Below are 18,612 nucleotides of genomic sequence, written 5' to 3'. Positions count from 1 at the left end.
AACGTTGTTTATCATAATGAAATTCTGGCCTTTGTTTATCGTCCTTTGAATCTTGTAACGGATCAATATTGCATTTTTCATCATTCTCATCCACCCAAAATCAAACAATATATATTTCCCAAATTATCGAATTGTTTCATTTGCTTTGATCGCAATTTTTCCATTATTTCTCAGAAACCCTAACAATCTTGCTTTTAAGAAAAACATTATGGATTTTTCAAAATTATATCCGTTAACCTAAATTATATATGCATATACCTATCTATAATCATAGGAGCTCACATCAAAATAAGAACCCGGAATAAAAGCTTTGAAATTGAAAGTTTTCAGCTGATCGTCATATATATAAAGCAAGAAAATTGGAGGATTGCAAGGTTGGATTTTTATTAATAAGATGTTCAAGAAAATGAAAAATTGTGTAGCAATGCCATTGCATCAAATGGCGCTGTTCAGACGCTTTTTTTATTGTAAGCCGCCGGATTACCTACTTGAGATTATTTTATTATTTGATTGATTCATTGATGCTACATTTGATAGATATATGTATTCCTTAGTTAATCTGTCGAATAAGCTGCCAATAGTATTTTATGAAGGTGTTTAGGGTGCTAAAATATGATGCAATAATTAAGATAAGGTTGTAGCTAAATTACTATGTATACTTAGCAATGCTAATGATAATGTTTCGTGAGTAAATTGAAACCGAAGTTATATATGTTTAGATATATTTATAAATATGAGGCTGAGATATGCTTAATTATTATATATCATTGATCTGTTCACATTTTCGTTTTTTCTAATAAAACATCATTATGAACATTATGAATCATGATCTTGTAAGGAAGTATAGTATTTAATGTAACCCTATCAATTTGATAGTTTGACCAATAGTTGTGCATCATCCCATCATCTACTAGCCTGTATTATACTCTATTATTGTCATTTAACAGCCGTTGATTTTGGTTGTTTAATTCAATTCATAAACATATATGCCACTTAAGTTCTTGATAATAAATACTGGTCGTAAATACTTTTTTTTTTCTCTAGTATTTGATTATTGCTGCTTCTCTACGGATGTACTCGAAGAAGATGCCTACATGAGTGGCATTGTTGCTCAACTTCAAGACTACTATCCCGACTCTTCTTTCATGGTTTTTAATGTCAAAAAAGGCGGTGACAAAAAGACCCAAATCTATGATATATTGCCCGAATATGATATGAAACTCTTGGAGTATCCTTGGCAAGTTGCAGATTCTGTGTGTGAAACTGCAACGCCACCTAATGAAAATAAAGCCATATCCGCTCCTCCGCCGTCGTTTCATGACGCCCCACCTCCTCCATCGCCATCGTTGCTCGAAGCTCCGTCTCCTCACCCGTCGCCGATGTACGAAACACCACCTCAACCGGGTGGTTATATACCTAGACCTCCTCCACCACCTACCGCACGACCTGCAGGAGAAGCTCCTCCACCTCCACTGCTGCCCATTGCACCTCCTCCGTCTCCACCGACGCTTAGGGGAGCTCTTCCGCCTCCACGGCGGCCCATGAGAGCTCCTCGGTCTTCACCGCCGCCCAGGGGAGCTCCTCCACCTCAACTGCTTCCCGAGATAGCTCCTCCACCTGTAACACCGCCCGAGGTAGCTCCTCCACCTCCACTGCAGCCCAGGGGAGCTCCTCCGCCTCCGCCTCCACCTCCGACTGGAGGGGCATCCGGAGGAGCACCAGGATCACCCAGTTGGCCTCCTCTTTTGCATGGTGGACTAGGTGGTCCAAGTAAATGGCGTGGACGTGGAGGACCTGCGGTGAAAAAATCGAACTTAAAGCCTTTGCATTGGAACAAGGTAGCTAAGGTAGTGAAAGGAAGCTTATGGGAGGAATTACAGAGAGTTTCAAATGTCCAAAGGTATATAGAGCATTACCATGAATTAAGCTCTTGCTTTCGTATGATAGGTTGGTTACATCTAATTATTGACTTATTCTAACGACAGATTTTTACACGATTGAATAGTAGTTCGTCAGAATTTGATGTAAGACTATATATAACCCTGCCTGTGACGTCACAGGCAGATTGACCACTTTTTGGCCAAAAAGTGCAATCTGCCTCTGACGTGGCAGTGTCACCCTCTGACACCAAAATAACCCTGACGCCCCTCCAGTGTCAAATAGGTCCCACCAGTTTTATTTTTTCTTTTTCTTTTTTATTTTATTATGCATACAAATTATATTACATATAATTAAAAAACATATAAAAATTAATCATTACATAAAAAATTAACCATTACATAAAATTTAACCATTACATAAATCATTGAGTTTGATGTGTTAAAAATGATATGTTTTGATGGGTTTATATAGAAAAGAATATAAATAATTCAAATAAAAAAACAATACAAAACAAAACAAAAATCATTTGAATGAAAGTGTTAAAATGAGAGAAAAAATTGAGTTTGATGTGTTAAAAATGATAGGTTTTGATGGTTATATATAAAAGAAAATAAATAATTTAAATAAATAAAAAAAACAAAAAAAAAATATTTGAATGAAAGTGTTAAAATGAGAGAAAATATTGAGTTTGATGGGTTAAAAATGATGGGTTTTGATGTGTTTATATAGAAAAGAATATAAATAATTTAAATAAAAAAAAAACAAAAACAAAATTAAAATCATTAAAATACGTGGACCAATCAGAAACCCTGACGAATTTTTTTTTTTCGTGAAAAAGTTGACTGACGCCCCTCCCGCGTCAGCCGTAACGCCCCACTAGGGGCGTCAGGGGGCGTCACCCACTGCCAGCGCGTCTGACGGGACCCCTCTGACGCCGCGTTAAAAATGGTCTAACAGAACTTGAGAAATTGTTTCCTGCGGTGGTCCCCAAAAAAGATGCAGACAAGAAAATGTTAGAAATAGGAGGTTATGTGTATATTATTTATGGAAGAGAGGATTGATAATTTAGAAGTTTGATTGATCTTGAAGGCTTTGTTTATTGCTTATTGAATTTGCTTATTGAATTGCTTTGTTGCTTGATTACAAATGAGGGGTGAAGCCCTCTATTTATACTACTCAATGGAGTAGTCTAGATCACTCCATCATCTACTACTATCTAGATATTTCCTAGTATTTCTAGACCTAGATATTTTACAAGATTATTCTACACACATTCTACACACTTTCACTACTACATATTACAAGAAGTTTCTACATAATGGGCTATAATCTTGATTCAAAATATTTGTATACTTGCAAGCCCAAATCCAAAACAAATAGCCCATAATCAAGTTTAGTTTCCAACAGCCCCCCTTAAACTTGATTTCGTCACTCCGAGCATATTTCGTAATCTCTGAAAAGTCTCGTGTTTTAGAGGCTTTGTGAAAATATCAGCAACTTGGTCGAATGACTTCGTGTACTTTATCTGCACCTCTTTATTTGTAACACACTCCCTGATGAAATGGTATTTCGTATCGATGTGCTTGCTTCGATCATGGAAGACTGGATTCTTTGCTAGAGCAATCGCAGACTTGTTATCCACATATATCTCCGTAGCTTCCTTTTGAAAAAACTTAAGCTCATTTAGTAACTTCCTGAGCCATATTGCATGACAGGTGCACGATGTTGCTGCTACAAACTCGGCTTCACACGTTGACAGAGTCACAATGGGTTGCTTCTTCGAGCTCCATGTGAACGCCGTATCTCCCATATAGAACACGAAACCACTCGTACTCTTACGATCATCTATGTCTCCAGCCCAATCACTATCACTGTATCCAACTAGCTTGAAGTGCTCAGAAGGCGAATAAAACAGGCCATAGTCAATCGTACCTTTGATGTAGCGAAGTATCCTCTTGGCCGCCTTCAAGTGATTTATTGTAGGTGCTTCCATGTATCGACTTACTAGTCCAACTCCGTAGAGAATATCTGGCCTCGTGCAGGTTAGGTACCTCAGACTTCCAACCAAACTCTTGTATTTTGTTGGGTCCACCAAGTATCGTTCATCATCTTTTGACAATTTGAGATTGCAATCCACCGGTGTATTCATTGACTTGCAGTCATTCATCTTAAACTTCTTGAGCACCTCATTCGCATAACCTTCTTGGGATATGAATATTCCTTCTTTCTTTTGTTTTACCTCGATCCCAAGATAGTAAGCCATAAGTCCAATGTCGGTCATCTCGAACTCCCGAACCATTGCTTTCTTGAACTCCTCAAACATTTTAGGATTACTACCGGTGAATATCAAGTCATCCACATATAGGCACACAATCATAACATCTCCATCATTGCTAACTTTGGTGTAGAGGGCATGCTCATGGGGGCATTTCGTAAAGTCATTCTGCTGGAAATACTTGTCTATCCTGCTATTCCATGCCCGAGGCGCTTGCTTCAACCCGTATAAGGCCTTTTTCAATTTTAGCACCTTATTCTCTTGGCCTTTCACGATGTATCCCAAAGGTTGTTCTATATAGACTTCTTCTTCTAAGTGGCCATTAAGGAACGCAGATTTGACATCCATTTGATAAATCTTCCAATTATGTTGAGCCGCAAGTGAGATTATCAATCTTATAGTTTCTAGACGAGCGACGGGAGCAAATACCTCTTCATAGTCTATGCCGGCTCGTTGACTATATCCCTTCGCCACCAACCTTGCCTTATATCTTTCAACTTCACCTTTGGAATTCTTCTTGGCCTTGTACACCCATTTTACACCAATAGCCTTATGTCCCTTTGGTAGTGTGGCAAGATCCCACGTATTATTCTTCTCGATTGCTTGAATCTCTTCGTCCATAGCACATTTCCACTTTTGGCTTTTTGTTGCGTCTTCATAGCTTATTGGCTCATAATCGGCAAGAAGGCAGAACAATGATAGATCCTCCATAGGCTGTGTTACCTCGTACAACTCCTCAATGCTCCTTGTGTGATGTTGTAGCCTACTTGATTCTCCTCCTGATGTTGGTGTCACTTCATTAGGTGTAGTGGTTGGAGTATGTGGAGAGTGCGGAGATGGTGTACCAGAAGGTTCTTGAACTTCTAGATATTCTTCGTTCTTTGCAGTACTCTCGAATGGATAAGGGAGAAAGTCGTAGTTCTCCTCTTCGGGAACATTCCAATCCCATGTTGTTTCTTCATCGAACACCACGTCTCGACTTGAGATTACTTTACCATTCTTGGGATTGTATAGCTTGTAACCCTTCGAACTTGAGTCATAACCCACGAATATGAGTTTCTCGCTTTTATCATCGAGCTTCGTCCTCTTCTGATCTAGCACATGAGCATATGCCACACTTCCGAACACTCGAAGGTGTGAGATGCCGGGCTTCCTTCCACTCCAAGCTTCAATGGGCGTTTTGTTCTTGACACTTCTAGTGGGCGAGCGATTTGATAGATAGATCGCACAGTCCACTGCCTCAGCCCAAAACTCCTTAGGCATCCTTTTGCTCTTTAACATACTCCGGGCCATATCAAGAATGGTCCTATTTTTTCTTTCCGCAACACCATTTTGTTGAGGTGAATACGAAAGAGTTAGAGGACGTCGTAAGCCATTGTTGTCGCAAAATTTCTTGAATTCCTTAGATATGAACTCTCCTCCACGATCGGATCTCAACGCCTTTATGGTGAGACCACTTTGATTCTCCACAAATGCTTTAAACTTCTTGAACATTCCAAAAGCTTCCGACTTCTCTTTTAGAAAATAGACCCATGTCTTTCGACTAAAATCATCAATGAATAGAATAAAATATCTATTTTTACCAAAAGACGGTGGGCTGATGGGTCCACACACATCCGTGTGAATAAGTTCTAGAGGTTTCTTCGCTCTACTAGAAGCTTCTGTTGGAAAACTGTTTCGGAAGTGCTTTCCTAGAAGGCATCCCTCACATATTTGATCCGGATGATTAATTGGAGGCAAACCCTTCATCATTCCTTTACTTGATAATAATTTTAACCCTCCAAAATTTAAGTGCCCGTATCTCATGTGCCAAAGCCAAGAATTATCTTTGAAACATGCTTTTAAACATCTTGGAATGTCATGTTGAATATTTAGCATGAACATCCTATTCGTTGACATTGGCACCTTAGCAATCAAACCTCCTTTTTGGTCTCTTAAAGAAAGAGTACGATTTATCATGTGAATATCATAGCCTTTCTCTAAGAGTTGTCCAATACTCAGTATATTCGTCTTCATATTAGGCACATAATACACGTTAGAGATAAATTGATGCCTTCCATTTTTCAAGCGGATGAGAATCTTACCTTTGCCTTTAACCGGGACTTTAGAGGAATCTCCGAAGGTGATATTTCCACTAATTACCTCGTCTAACTCCACAAACATGTTTTTGTCACCGCACATATGGTTGCTTGCACCTGTGTCGAGATACCATAAATTTGATTCTCCGTTATCTTCACCTTTGCATGCTAGTAACAAAGTGTTTTTCACGGCTTCGGTATCTTCTTGCACTAAATTTGCTCTTTCTTGCACGTAATTGTTTGACTTCTCGCATTCCGAAGCATAGTGGCCAAATTTATGACAATTATAGCATTTGGTTTGAGAATTGGCATACCTTGGCCTTATACTTGTGTAGCCTCTCCCGCGACCTCTTGTCGGGTGAAAATTTTGACTTCTTTCTTCATTTCTGTAAGAACTATAACCTCCACGTTTGATATATCCTTGTCCTCGTCCTCGACCACGTACTTGACCACGACCTCGTTGACTCGTTTGATGAGTCTTTTCACTGCTCTCTTCCTTGAAAGACAGTTTTGCTTGTAAAGCTTGCTCCAATGGCTCCTTATTATTCTTATTGAACCTCTCTTCATGGGCTTGTAGTGAACCCATGAGTTCATCGATAGTCATTGATTCTAGATCTTTAGATTCTTCGATGGCTACGACTATATAGTCGAATTTTGAATCTAATGATCTAAGAATCTTCTCAATGACTCTTACATCACTTAGAGTTTCACCATTCCTCTTTAATTGATTGACAATCACCAAGACTCTTGTAAAATAATCAGAAATTGATTCTGAGTCTTTCTTATTTAAGGATTCGAACTCACCCCGTAGTGTTTGTAGTCGAACCTTTTTCACCTTTTCAACTCCCTTGTGAGAATTCTCCAAGATCTCCCATGCTTTCTTGGCGGTGGTTGCACTTGCAATTTTCTCAAAAGCTCCATCATCTACACTTTGTTGGATGATGGAAAGAGCCTTTTGATCGTTCGTCTTCATTAATTTTTTCTCCTTGCCGAGAGGACCTTTTTCTGCAGGTTCCTCATAGCCTTCCTCCACAATCTCCCATAAGTCTTGTCCACCTAGGAAGGTCTTCATTTGGATGCTCCATCGATCATAATTATCCTTTGTGAGGCGAGGAAATGTGATGACATTGTTGGCCATCATCTTGTCGAACCAAGCTCTGATACCAATTTGTTAGAAATAGGAGGTTATGTGTATATTATTTATGGAAGAGAGGATTGATAATTTAGAAGTTTGATTGATCTTGAAGGCTTTGTTTATTGCTTATTGAATTTGCTTATTGAATTGCTTTGTTACTTGATTACAAATGAGGGGTGAAGCCCTCTATTTATACTACTCAATGGAGTAGTCTAGATCACTCCATCATCTACTACTATCTAGATATTTCCTAGTATTTCTAGACCTAGATATTTTACAAGATTATTCTACACACATTCTACACACTTTCACTACTACATATTACAAGAAGTTTCTACATAATGGGCTATAATCTTGATTCAAAATATTTGTATACTTGCAAGCTCAAATCCAAAACAAATAGCCCATAATCAAGTTTAGTTTCCAACAGAAAAAAGCTTCAGGTTCAGAACCTGTAAAAACTCGTTTGGTAATGCAAATTAAATTGAATACCTTATCTTTACGTTATTATTTTTTTCTATTGTCTTAATGTTACTCTATAACAGAGAAATAAAAGTTTTAATTATTATAAACAATTTCTTATTACTAGATTGATCTGAGGAGGTCCAATAACATAAAATTTATGCTTACAAAGGTTAATTAGATGCCGCTTTCTGATATGACCGTAAGTATGAAAGTCACGTTCTAATACATGTCTTGTTCTACTTGACTTATTTTCAGTATCTTTTTAACTTAATTTTTAAAGCGGTTTATGATGGAGAGCTTTTGTGTAATCTGCAGGATGCAATATTAGCTATGGATGACGCACTTTTAGATATTGACCAAGTTAAAAATATTTTAAAATTTTTTCCTACCAAAGAAGAGATGGAGCAACTCGAGGTGAAGCCATTTTAACTTATTAATTATTAAAATGCATTTTAACTTATGGTGGATTAGTTAAGTATGTATTTGTTTGGGTATAAAAATTTGATTATTTCAATTATGTATTCATCTTTCTCGCTGCGACCTTTCAGAAGTTTACTAAGTTTACAGGTGACACTGAGTCACTTGCCAAGTGCGAACAGGTCAGTCCTTATCAACATCTGAATATATTACTTCGTACTATTAACATTAACATCGATATTTATATTTGTATTAATATTACTTATTATTGCTGTTATTATTATTATTATTATTATGTCTATGTCTATGTGTATTTCAATGGGACGGTGTTTGTAATTTTTAACTTTCTCGCAGTTTTTTCTGGAGCTAATGAAGGTCCCACGTATGAAGACAAAATTAAATTGTTTTTTGTTCAAAATTCAGTTTAGTACTCAGGTTTGATTGTAATGGCGCTGCTAATACTTATATTTTCACAGTTTTTATTATTATTATATATATCATTTGGCTTTTCTTTCAGCTTGCCGAGTTTAAGAAGAGTCTAAACATCGTAAACTCTGCATGTGACGAGGTACTTCTACTATTTTAAATGCTATAAATAATAAATAATACTCTCATCTATAATTAGTAATTAGTTTACACTATATACGTAGTATACTAATTTAGTTCTCTTGTTGGTTTATTAGGTCCGAAAGTCTACAAAATTTAAGGAAATATTGAAGAAAATTTTACATTTGGGAAATATATTAAATCAAGGAACTGCCAAAGGTAATAATAACATTTAGACACGCATAAATAAAAAAAAAAAAAATCATCATTAGTAGTATTTATTTACATGTCTTTTTTTTATTTTTTTTTTTAAAGAATTCTAGTCTTGATGCTATCCAAAATTATACAGGTCCTGTAATTGGTTTCAAGTTAGACAGTCTTTTGAAACTGAACGATACACGATCTTCAACCACCAACATTACTTTAATGCATTATCTATGCAAGGTACAAAATTCTGTAAGGCTTATATTGCATTTTTACACTAATTCTAGAAACTGTTTAATACCCATTATTATATATAATTGTATATATTATATTATATCTGTTATTTACGTCTACAGGTTATTGCTCAAAAGAACCCCGATCTTTTAGATTTCCATGACGACCTTGTTAGCCTAGAAGCTGCAACACAGGTTTAAGTAAATCTGATTTGTTAAGACGATCTTTGATACTCTTAGACCATTTCTAACCGTGACTGTGACGTCAAAGTCAAAGGCAGTTAGTTCACTTTTTGGCCAAAAAGGTCAATCTGCCCGTGACATGGCAATGTCAGTTTCTGACATTTTTTAACTGTTGTGTCAGTTTTTTTGTGTCAAATTGAGTTGATGATGTGGTAAAATCTGATTGGTAATTGGGTGGGAAAAAATAAATTAATAATAAAAAATATATAGTTATTAAATCAAAAAAATCAATTATTGGTCGGTGAAGAAAGTCATGGACGGTTTCAAAATCGTCACATACATAACTGACAGTACTCAAATTGACTAACTGACGCCTCTTTATACTCTGTTAGTTTTCGTCAGTTTTGCCACATCAACTGACGAAAGGTAAGTGACAAATGGTTATATATGGTCTTACTGATGACGTATATGATTAACGTGTGCAGATAAAATTGAGAACCTTAGCAGAAGAAATGCAAGCCCTTATCAGTGGACTGAACAAAGTTAAACAAGAATTTGATGCGTGTGCAAATGATGGTCCAATATCTGAGGGTTTTCAGCAGGTACTACGTAGACTTCCTAGTTCCTACACAATTTCCCATTTCTTATTTTATATTTATTTTTATTATGCGGGATTGGGTATTGTTGTTGTTGTTGAAGCAAGTTATTTTTAGAATGTACGAAAGATATTACTCCGTAGTAGTAAATATTTAACTTGCCATTCATTCATAAACCAAAATCCCAGTTAATTCACACATTATATTCATAAACTACTTGCTATTCCTAATAATTTTTTTTTATTTTTTATAAACCACTGATTTAATGCTTTTGACTATAAATTCTGATAAATTATTATTTCACATTGTTAGGCATTGAAGGAGTTTATTGGTCATGCTGATGGGAAGTGGATAGTGCAATAAAATTCTATTCGGATGTGGTAAATTTTATTTCTATTCCGTTGAAGGAGTTTATTTTTGGGAATGTACTTATCATAAGGGTCTATAAATGCAAATATTGAAAGTACCTTCTCTAAAATAGAAATTGGTTGAATTTTTTTTTTTTTTTTTTTTTTTTTTTGTGCAGTTCGATATTATCTCACGCGACTAGTTTTTTTTTTTTCATTATTATTCGAGTGAAGCTACCTTTAGGATTATTTTTATTGATTTGTTTCTGCTGCAGGGAAGGAGTGCTGATGGGTTAGCTCTATATTTTGGTGAAGACCCTGCTCGCTGTTCTTTTGAAAAAGGTAACATGCTTATAATAATTGGGAGATATTCGAAAATAATATCATGTGCATTTTAACGTTTGGGGCAGTAATGTCCTTAAACTTTGTTTTTGCGTGATTAAATCCCTCAACTGATGAAACTGAACGAAACTGTCGTTTTGAACAAGTTAAAAGATTTTATCAAGAAAAATGTAAGGACCCTTTCATTTTTGTTTAACTCGTTAAAGTACATTTTTGTTAAATATTAACAAGTTTAAGGGGTAGATAATGCCAAATATTTTTATAGTTTGGTCTTTAAGTAGGGTACGGCTCTACTAAGTGAGGTAATAGCAAGCGTCGACTTATTGGTGTTTTGACTGTGCTTAGAGCCTAAATTGAACTCCAGGCATGTTCTAAACCCATAGAAATTTGATTCTACCATTTCCATGACGTCTTTATTTATTTATTTATTTAGCTATTTTTTTTTTTAAATCCCCTCTACTTTTTGGCCGGATGTCCGCTTAGAAGCAATCTCTTTATCCGGCGAATCGAGAGAGGGATGACTCTCTATACTCTTGTGAGTGTTTCACTCGGGGTGGAGAAATGATTTCTCTTTATTCAAGGATAGAGGAAGGATTGTCTACGTCCCACCTCACCCATATCCCATACATATGGGATTGGGTTTTGTTGCTGTTGTTGTCGTCGTCTTATAAGTAGGGTTTAATCATGCAAAATTAAAGTAAAGACTTAATTGGCCAAAAGTTCAAAGTCCTTTGGGTTATTCTATACCTGGCAATTGAGACTAATACTCTCAAATTTTTGTCAAATCGGTCAAGATTTTAGATCAATTGGGTCTTGAAAAAAATTAGGCCTAATAATGTAACCGAAACTTAAAAAAAGGTCCAATGAATTTTTCTTTAACATATTGGGTCTTATACAAAATATAAAAGAATGGGTAAAATGGGTATCAAATCCTAAAGTTCGATAAATAGAGACAGGTCTAATGGGTCTTGTGAATGGATTAAATGGGTTGAGCATATAAACGAGAACTTTTGTTGGTTGTTGACCAACGGAAAGAAATGGGATTGTGTCAACAGGCCCCTATTCCGACGAAAAACAGCCCCTTTTCTTTTTGTTTTGCCTGATCATTTATGAAAGCATTAATAGTTATATCAATTATTATGTATATTAATACTCCGTATTTTCTTATGTATATAATAAATAGTAATAATAAATAAAACAATACAATAAATGTAAAAAATCAAAGGTAAAGTATATGACATGTTTGGACCTATTTGACCCATTTAACCCATTGTCCGTTTCGACCTGTTACCCAAACCAAACCAACATGGCTCGTTTGGACCCGTTTAGATTTTTTTACCCGTTTAACCCATGTCCCATTTCAACTCAAAACCGTTTTGACCCGTTACCCAACCTGACCCGTTTCCCAGGTATAGGTTATTCATATATATGCTCATGATGAAACACTGTAAGTAGATGTTGATATTTTGATCCATTTACTAATAAAGTAATAACTAAACTGAGTCAAGTTATTTTTCTCTTTTATGAGGCAAATTTTGACCCAGCCTTCCCGACCCACCCATTTTGCTATCTCTTATTCAAATAATTGTCTGTTCAGTACGTTAGTATGTTGTGTTTTGCAGCTACTCTCACCATGTTGAACTTCGTGAGACTATTTCGAAAAGCAGTTGAGGAGAACTATAAAATGGCCGAAGCTGAAAAGAAGAAAGCTGAGAAGGTGATGGAAATGGAGAAAGCAAAGTGTATACAAAAAGACGGTTGAAATAAGAAGCATTATTCAAAATTTGATTTAAAAAATAATAATATACAATATAAAAATCCTTAACATGAATTAACAATTCTATAATGATTTTATTTAAGGTTATAATAACAAAGTGACTAGCTTAAACCATAAACCATAGAATACAACAATAGGCTTAAGATAATGTTTATTACGTTTCACTATTGACTGCTAAAGTGCTAAGTATGTCTGATAAATAAGCATTTAGCAGTGGACTAAGGAAACATCTTTTTTTATGGTTTGACTATGTTTGTAACTTTTGTTGGGAGGTTAATATGATATTTGTGACATCTGTCATTATGTTTGTTTTGTTCGTTGGATCTTGATTTAAATTATTTTTAAAAGACATCTTTTTTTATGGTTTGACTATGTTTGTAAATTTTGTTGGGAGGTTAATATGATATTTGTGACATCTGTCATTATGTTTGTTTTGTTCGTTGGATCTTGATTTAAATTATTTTTAAAAGACAGAAATTATTTTTAAATTATTTTTAAAAAGTGGAAAAAGGACACAGAAGGTTGAAGTTGGTAGATTGTGTTGAGTTAGTTTAAAATGAGAATAGAACGCAATACTATTTTAACTTTCTTGCAAGTTCCTTGCATCACCGAAAAATGAACTTTTTTTCGTTAGTTCAATTTGTTACTATTACATTGTCACCTGAATTATGTTTAGTTACGACAGTCGTGAATTGGTCATTACTACACGTAACCATAATGTATTCTGTCTCTGAATTTTTCCATGTTTAATCCATTCAAGATTTAGTAATACGACGATCATAAACAAATACAATTAAATTTATTATAAATGAGTAGACGATGATTCTTCTCGGATTTTTTCGGCTTCGTGAGCGAGGAGTTTAACTGATAAGCAAGAGTTCGCTTCTTTCGATAAGCTAACCATGTGGAACAAGTTCATTCCAATTAAAATGAACATATTTAATTGGCGTTTGAATCATCTTCGTCTTAATATCAAGGTTAATTTATCGCATCGTGGAATTGTCTTAGATACTCTTTTGTGCAGCATATGTGATCATCATGATGAAGATGAGATTCATCGTTTTCTTTCTTGTGATACTAGCATTCAAGTTTGTCAACAGATTGGACTTTGGACTAGTATTAACTTCCCTTCTTGGAGCACTATCTATGGCATGGGGTTATGGGTTGATGGAATTGCTTTAATTTGGTAATCAATGCCTCATTCTAAGGACTATAATTACCTCGGTGCTTTGGAACATTTGGGGGGCTTCGTAATAGTACCATCTTCAACGACTCAAAATTCAAGAAACCTCGTATTATTGATAGCATTGTAATTGCGAGTTTTAATGGAAAAATTGACCAAAAAGGTAACATAAAAGTCACAATTTTCCAATAAAGTGTATATGGTTTTTTTCCCCCCCCAAAAGGTGTCTGATTTGAATTTAGTGCGTAAAAAGAATTCTGACTTGAATAAAAACCAATAGAGGTAATATCCATCGACATGTGCTTTCACAGAGATGCCATCTCATCAAATCTGATGAGGTGGCACCACGTCATCAACTTCTCCAATGAGGTGGTTGCCGGAAAATCAGAATTTTGGCCAGAAAAGTCGGAACTTTTTTTGGCCAATAAATTCGATGACATGGCGTCGGAGAGTTCGATGACATGGCGCCACCTCATCAAATTCGATGAGGTGGCGTCTATGTTGAAGCACATGTGGACGGATATTACCTTTATTAGAATCATTTTTACGCACTAAATTCAAATCAGACACCCTTTTGAGCAAAGAAAAAAATAATATACCTTCCATTGGGAAATTGTGACTTTTATGTTACCTTTTTGGACAATTTACCCAGTTTTAATTGGTTGTTTTCTCGTTTTTATAAACGTAGTATTTATTGGGTGGAGTGATTACAACGCCACACGAACGCTTTGTAATTTTGTTTTTCTAGCTCCTCGCTAGTTTTTTAATTAATTTTTTTGCTGCCGTTTCAAATAGATAAATAAATAAATAAATAAATGAGTAGAAGAAAGACAAGTTAATAATTTGGAGTAATGATATCTTGATCTGTTAATATTGTCTCTAGAGATTATACAACATGTTCATTGTTACAATGGCTTTTGTTTCTCTAGCTACTTCCTAATTCTCTTCCCAGTACTCTTAAGCGTGAAATCTAACAAACTAGGATGAGGGAAGGGTTTCTCATGTGCAGTAGCGGAGACAGGGAGGGGGGACAGAGGGGTGCTCAGCCTCCCCTAATTGGCTCAAATGCAATGAAAAAATTATAGTCCATATCTGATAAATTTTGTTTAAGCATCCCTCAATTCAAGCAAATCAACTTTGAATTATATGTCTAACTCATTTACAATCGATATTTTGTTTACAAATTCAACTTCCCAACTCAAATAAAATTAACACAAAGCCCTACAAGTTAATTATCGATTATATACTTTTCTTTAATTGTCTATAATTTCTTAAAAGTTGTTAAGTTGTTTCTACTAATTGGTAGAGAAATTGTCCAACTTCTGACACAAGGTACCATATTAAAAAGTCCGTACGTTAACTCCTTCTAACCTTTTCAAATTTAAATGTCAATAACATGTTACTTCGTGAATAAAATGGCTTGCTTGGTGCAAAATGAGCTAATTTTAGCTTATTATTTTGAAAAAAAACCTTATTTCTTTGATTTAACTCGTACATTTTTTTTTATTTAAGACGATTATGGTTGTTTACATCGTTTTCAATATAATACTTGGTTACGATGAATGAACAAAAGTTTTTATTATAACTATTTAATCATCGAGTAAGCCTCCCTTATCGTCAATTCCTGGCTCCGCCTCTGCTAATGTGTTCACGTAGTTAGTTTCATGTCGAATGATATTTAGAATCATGATCTCCGGTGTGAATATGTAATATAAAGAATGTAGGACTGGTCCTTAATTTTTGCTCCATGTTTTTTTTTTTTTTTTTTTTTTTTTTTTTTTTGATAAAAATACATATCAATCAATATCAATATCAATCAATCAATATCAATATCAATCAATATATCTATATAAAAAATAGTTTAAAAATTTGACATGTAATTAGCACCTTAATTATTGGTAATTGTGCCAAGTAGAGATTTCAAGTGTCCCTTCTACAATTATTCACAAAATAAAATAATTTGTACAAATTTGATAGAAATTGGCTAACTTATGCCCTAAGGGCATAAGTTAAGTCTCATTTATTACACTCAAACTTTTCAAATATATTACAAAATTAATTTATCAAACTCACAAATTTCCTAATTTACATATGTATTAACTACACTTTTATATTATTCATGAAAACTTTTGTATCATTAATGGTTCTTAATATGTGCCTTAGGGCACAAGTTAGCTTTTCCCAATTTGATGGAGTAGTAGTTAATGAAATTAATTAAATAGAAACGGGTCCCTTTTAAAGCTTGAAAAAATCAAATAGGGTTGGAATATATTTTTGTGTTCGTTAATTTTTTGTTATAGAGACTAATTCGCTTTGATTTGATCTTTAAATTAATTAATTGACCTTAATTCTATTTAATATTTAAACCCGAATGTAATTTAAAATTAAATTTGAATTTAATACAATATGGAATAGAGTTTGAATATAAATTGCTTTTTCAATTTCTTTAATTTTGGTTACATCTACCAAAAACTGTATTCCCTCTAATGTCGGCAAATTAATTAACCTGAAAAGGTTTTTGAATCCCTACCATATTATCTTCTAATAGATGTGATTTTGATTATAATAAGTATAATTATATTCAAATGAAATGATGCCTTAGAATACATGTTCTTGTCGAGAACTTTATGTCAAGTTTGTGACATAATAGCTAGATAGAAATAAAGCCAAGATAAGTATATAATGAAGCCAAGTCCAATCTATAAGAAGCTTTTCTCTTGGCTTCACTTAGACTAAGGTGTAAATGTTTTCTTAATACTGAGTTGTTCATACTAGCATGTTATTTACCATGTAATCAATATTTTGATATTTATATAGGATTTAACATAATTACTATCTTAATTGCAGAAAAATTCTAAATGATATGACCTATTAGAGAGCTGATCGAAATTAACCAGACTTTAAGCTATGGGTCGAATCCCCCCTTTTAAACACAACCACAAACATAGTCCGATTTAAACATTAAGCGTTATAAAATAAGTGATTCATTTAAAACGATTTTCGAGCAGTCGTGCAACGCACGTGTAACGACCCGGCCAAAACGTCATTGACGGCGTCGTTAACTTAGGTCCCGTTACGTAGTCATAGTCCCTATATGAGACGAGTTTGACCAAAATTATGTCGCATTCATTTGAAACGTACAAGACTTACAAAGTTTAGTTTACCAAACAGTTCGACAAGAAGATAAGTTTACAAAAGTAGTAAAGTATAAATGAAACAACTTGCGACATAATATAAGTTGAAAATCACGGTTTGCTATAAATAACGTAAGTATGTATGCTTAAGTTAAATCCAAAAGTGCTATCACTAGCGTATGCATGTATGCTTGACTCCAAGCAAGTAATCAAAGTGTGCGGAAGCATGTATCAAGTACCCAAGTATGAACCTGAGAAACATATAGAAAACTGTCAACGAAAAACTTTGGTGAAATCATAGGTGTATTTGTAAACGTTGTTTTTGAACCACAAGATTTTGTATTTCCATAACGTTGATTATCCAAATCGTTTGCATTCCAAAAGTATGTTCGCGAGCACCCAATTATCAAGACTTAACTTTTCTTCCATAGAACCCCATCACAATAGTGTTAGAACATACACTGTTTCTCGAAAATATATTTCATCCGCACAACGGTATTGAACCGTCCGAATGAGGGTTTGTCAAACCCGTATGGCCACACAATATAAGTTCTCGCTTACACCCTGCAAGTGTAACTAATGATAATCGAATTGAGGATTTTTGTTCAAACTCGCTGTGGAATGTTTGTTTCTTCGTACTTGTGTTCAAAGTATAAAAGTATGTAGTATAAAACTGTATATGTTTCTCATCCCATGATTTAAAAGTATAAAAGTTGTTGAAAGATGGGACTATGATCTCACCTCGAGTGCACGAGTATAAAGGTACTTCACAAAGTAAACGTGTGCATGAAAGTTGTTTAGTCTTGACCTAAACAAGTAAGTTATATCAATTACCGGGTAAGACACAAGGTCGGGCGAAATATGTTCAATTAGTCCTATGGCTCGTTACGACTCGAATATATAGCATGTGAATCACGTTGTCAAGTTTCATGCAAGAATCAAGTATAAAATAAGATTAGAACAATTGCATAAGTGTTTGGTTAAGTTTGAATAAAAGTCAAACTTTGGTCAAAGTCAACGAAAAAGTCAACGTTTTCGGGTCGGGTCTCGGACATTTTTTCTAAGCTTAGAAGTCATATATAAGCATGTTGGTCAAGTTTCATGTCAATCGGAGTTGCGTAGCATAGGTAGAATTTTACGAAAATTGGTAATTTTGGACAGCCCACTTTCCACGCTTTAAGCCGCGCCGTGGCTAGAGGAGCCGCGCCGCGGCTTAACACTAGAAAAAAATGCTGGGCTGTTTCATGTATATGCTCGAACCAAACTTCAAACAAACATAACTTATGAACCGTAAACATTCAAAACACGTATTTTATATCGCTGGAAAGGTAATTTAACAAGGAATACAACTAAGCACATTTCCTTAAACAAAAACATCATTTACAATAACCGAAATCTCGCCGAACGATCATTATTTAACGTTTCAAGCTCAAAAATGCAAATGGTGATTCGGGAATCCAATTTACACATACGATATGCCGTTTCGAAGGTAATTAAACATACATTGCAACTAAACACCTACTAACAACATTTCATAGCATTCAATGCATCAAAATTCATATTCAAGGTTACTAAACCCTAACCAAAAATCATGAATTCAACAATTTTGTAAATGGAGTTTTTCTAAATCAACCTACATACCAAAACAAAGCTAATGATGCTAGTAACACATTTAATACATGAACTTTAACATAATAACAATATTTAATCAACCAAAACCAAAGATTAAACATACCCATTTTTCATATTCAAGCTAGTTACTCAAAACAACAAATCGAGCAAACCAAACACATATTCATGTTAGACTTGAGCCATA

At 34.7% G+C, this 18,612-nt stretch overlaps 1 pseudogene; it reads left to right on the top strand.

Annotated features, from left to right (window-relative positions):
• Positions 1–1,094: 1,094 nt before the first annotated feature.
• On the top strand, positions 1,095–12,464 carry LOC139848615 (putative formin-like protein 15b; annotated as a pseudogene).
• Positions 12,465–18,612: the final 6,148 nt, after the last annotated feature.

This window comes from Rutidosis leptorrhynchoides, chromosome 5, assembly GCF_046630445.1.
Source record: "Rutidosis leptorrhynchoides isolate AG116_Rl617_1_P2 chromosome 5, CSIRO_AGI_Rlap_v1, whole genome shotgun sequence".
Classification (NCBI taxonomy): domain Eukaryota; kingdom Viridiplantae; phylum Streptophyta; class Magnoliopsida; order Asterales; family Asteraceae; genus Rutidosis; species Rutidosis leptorrhynchoides.
This window is presented reverse-complemented; position numbering and strand designations above follow the sequence as displayed.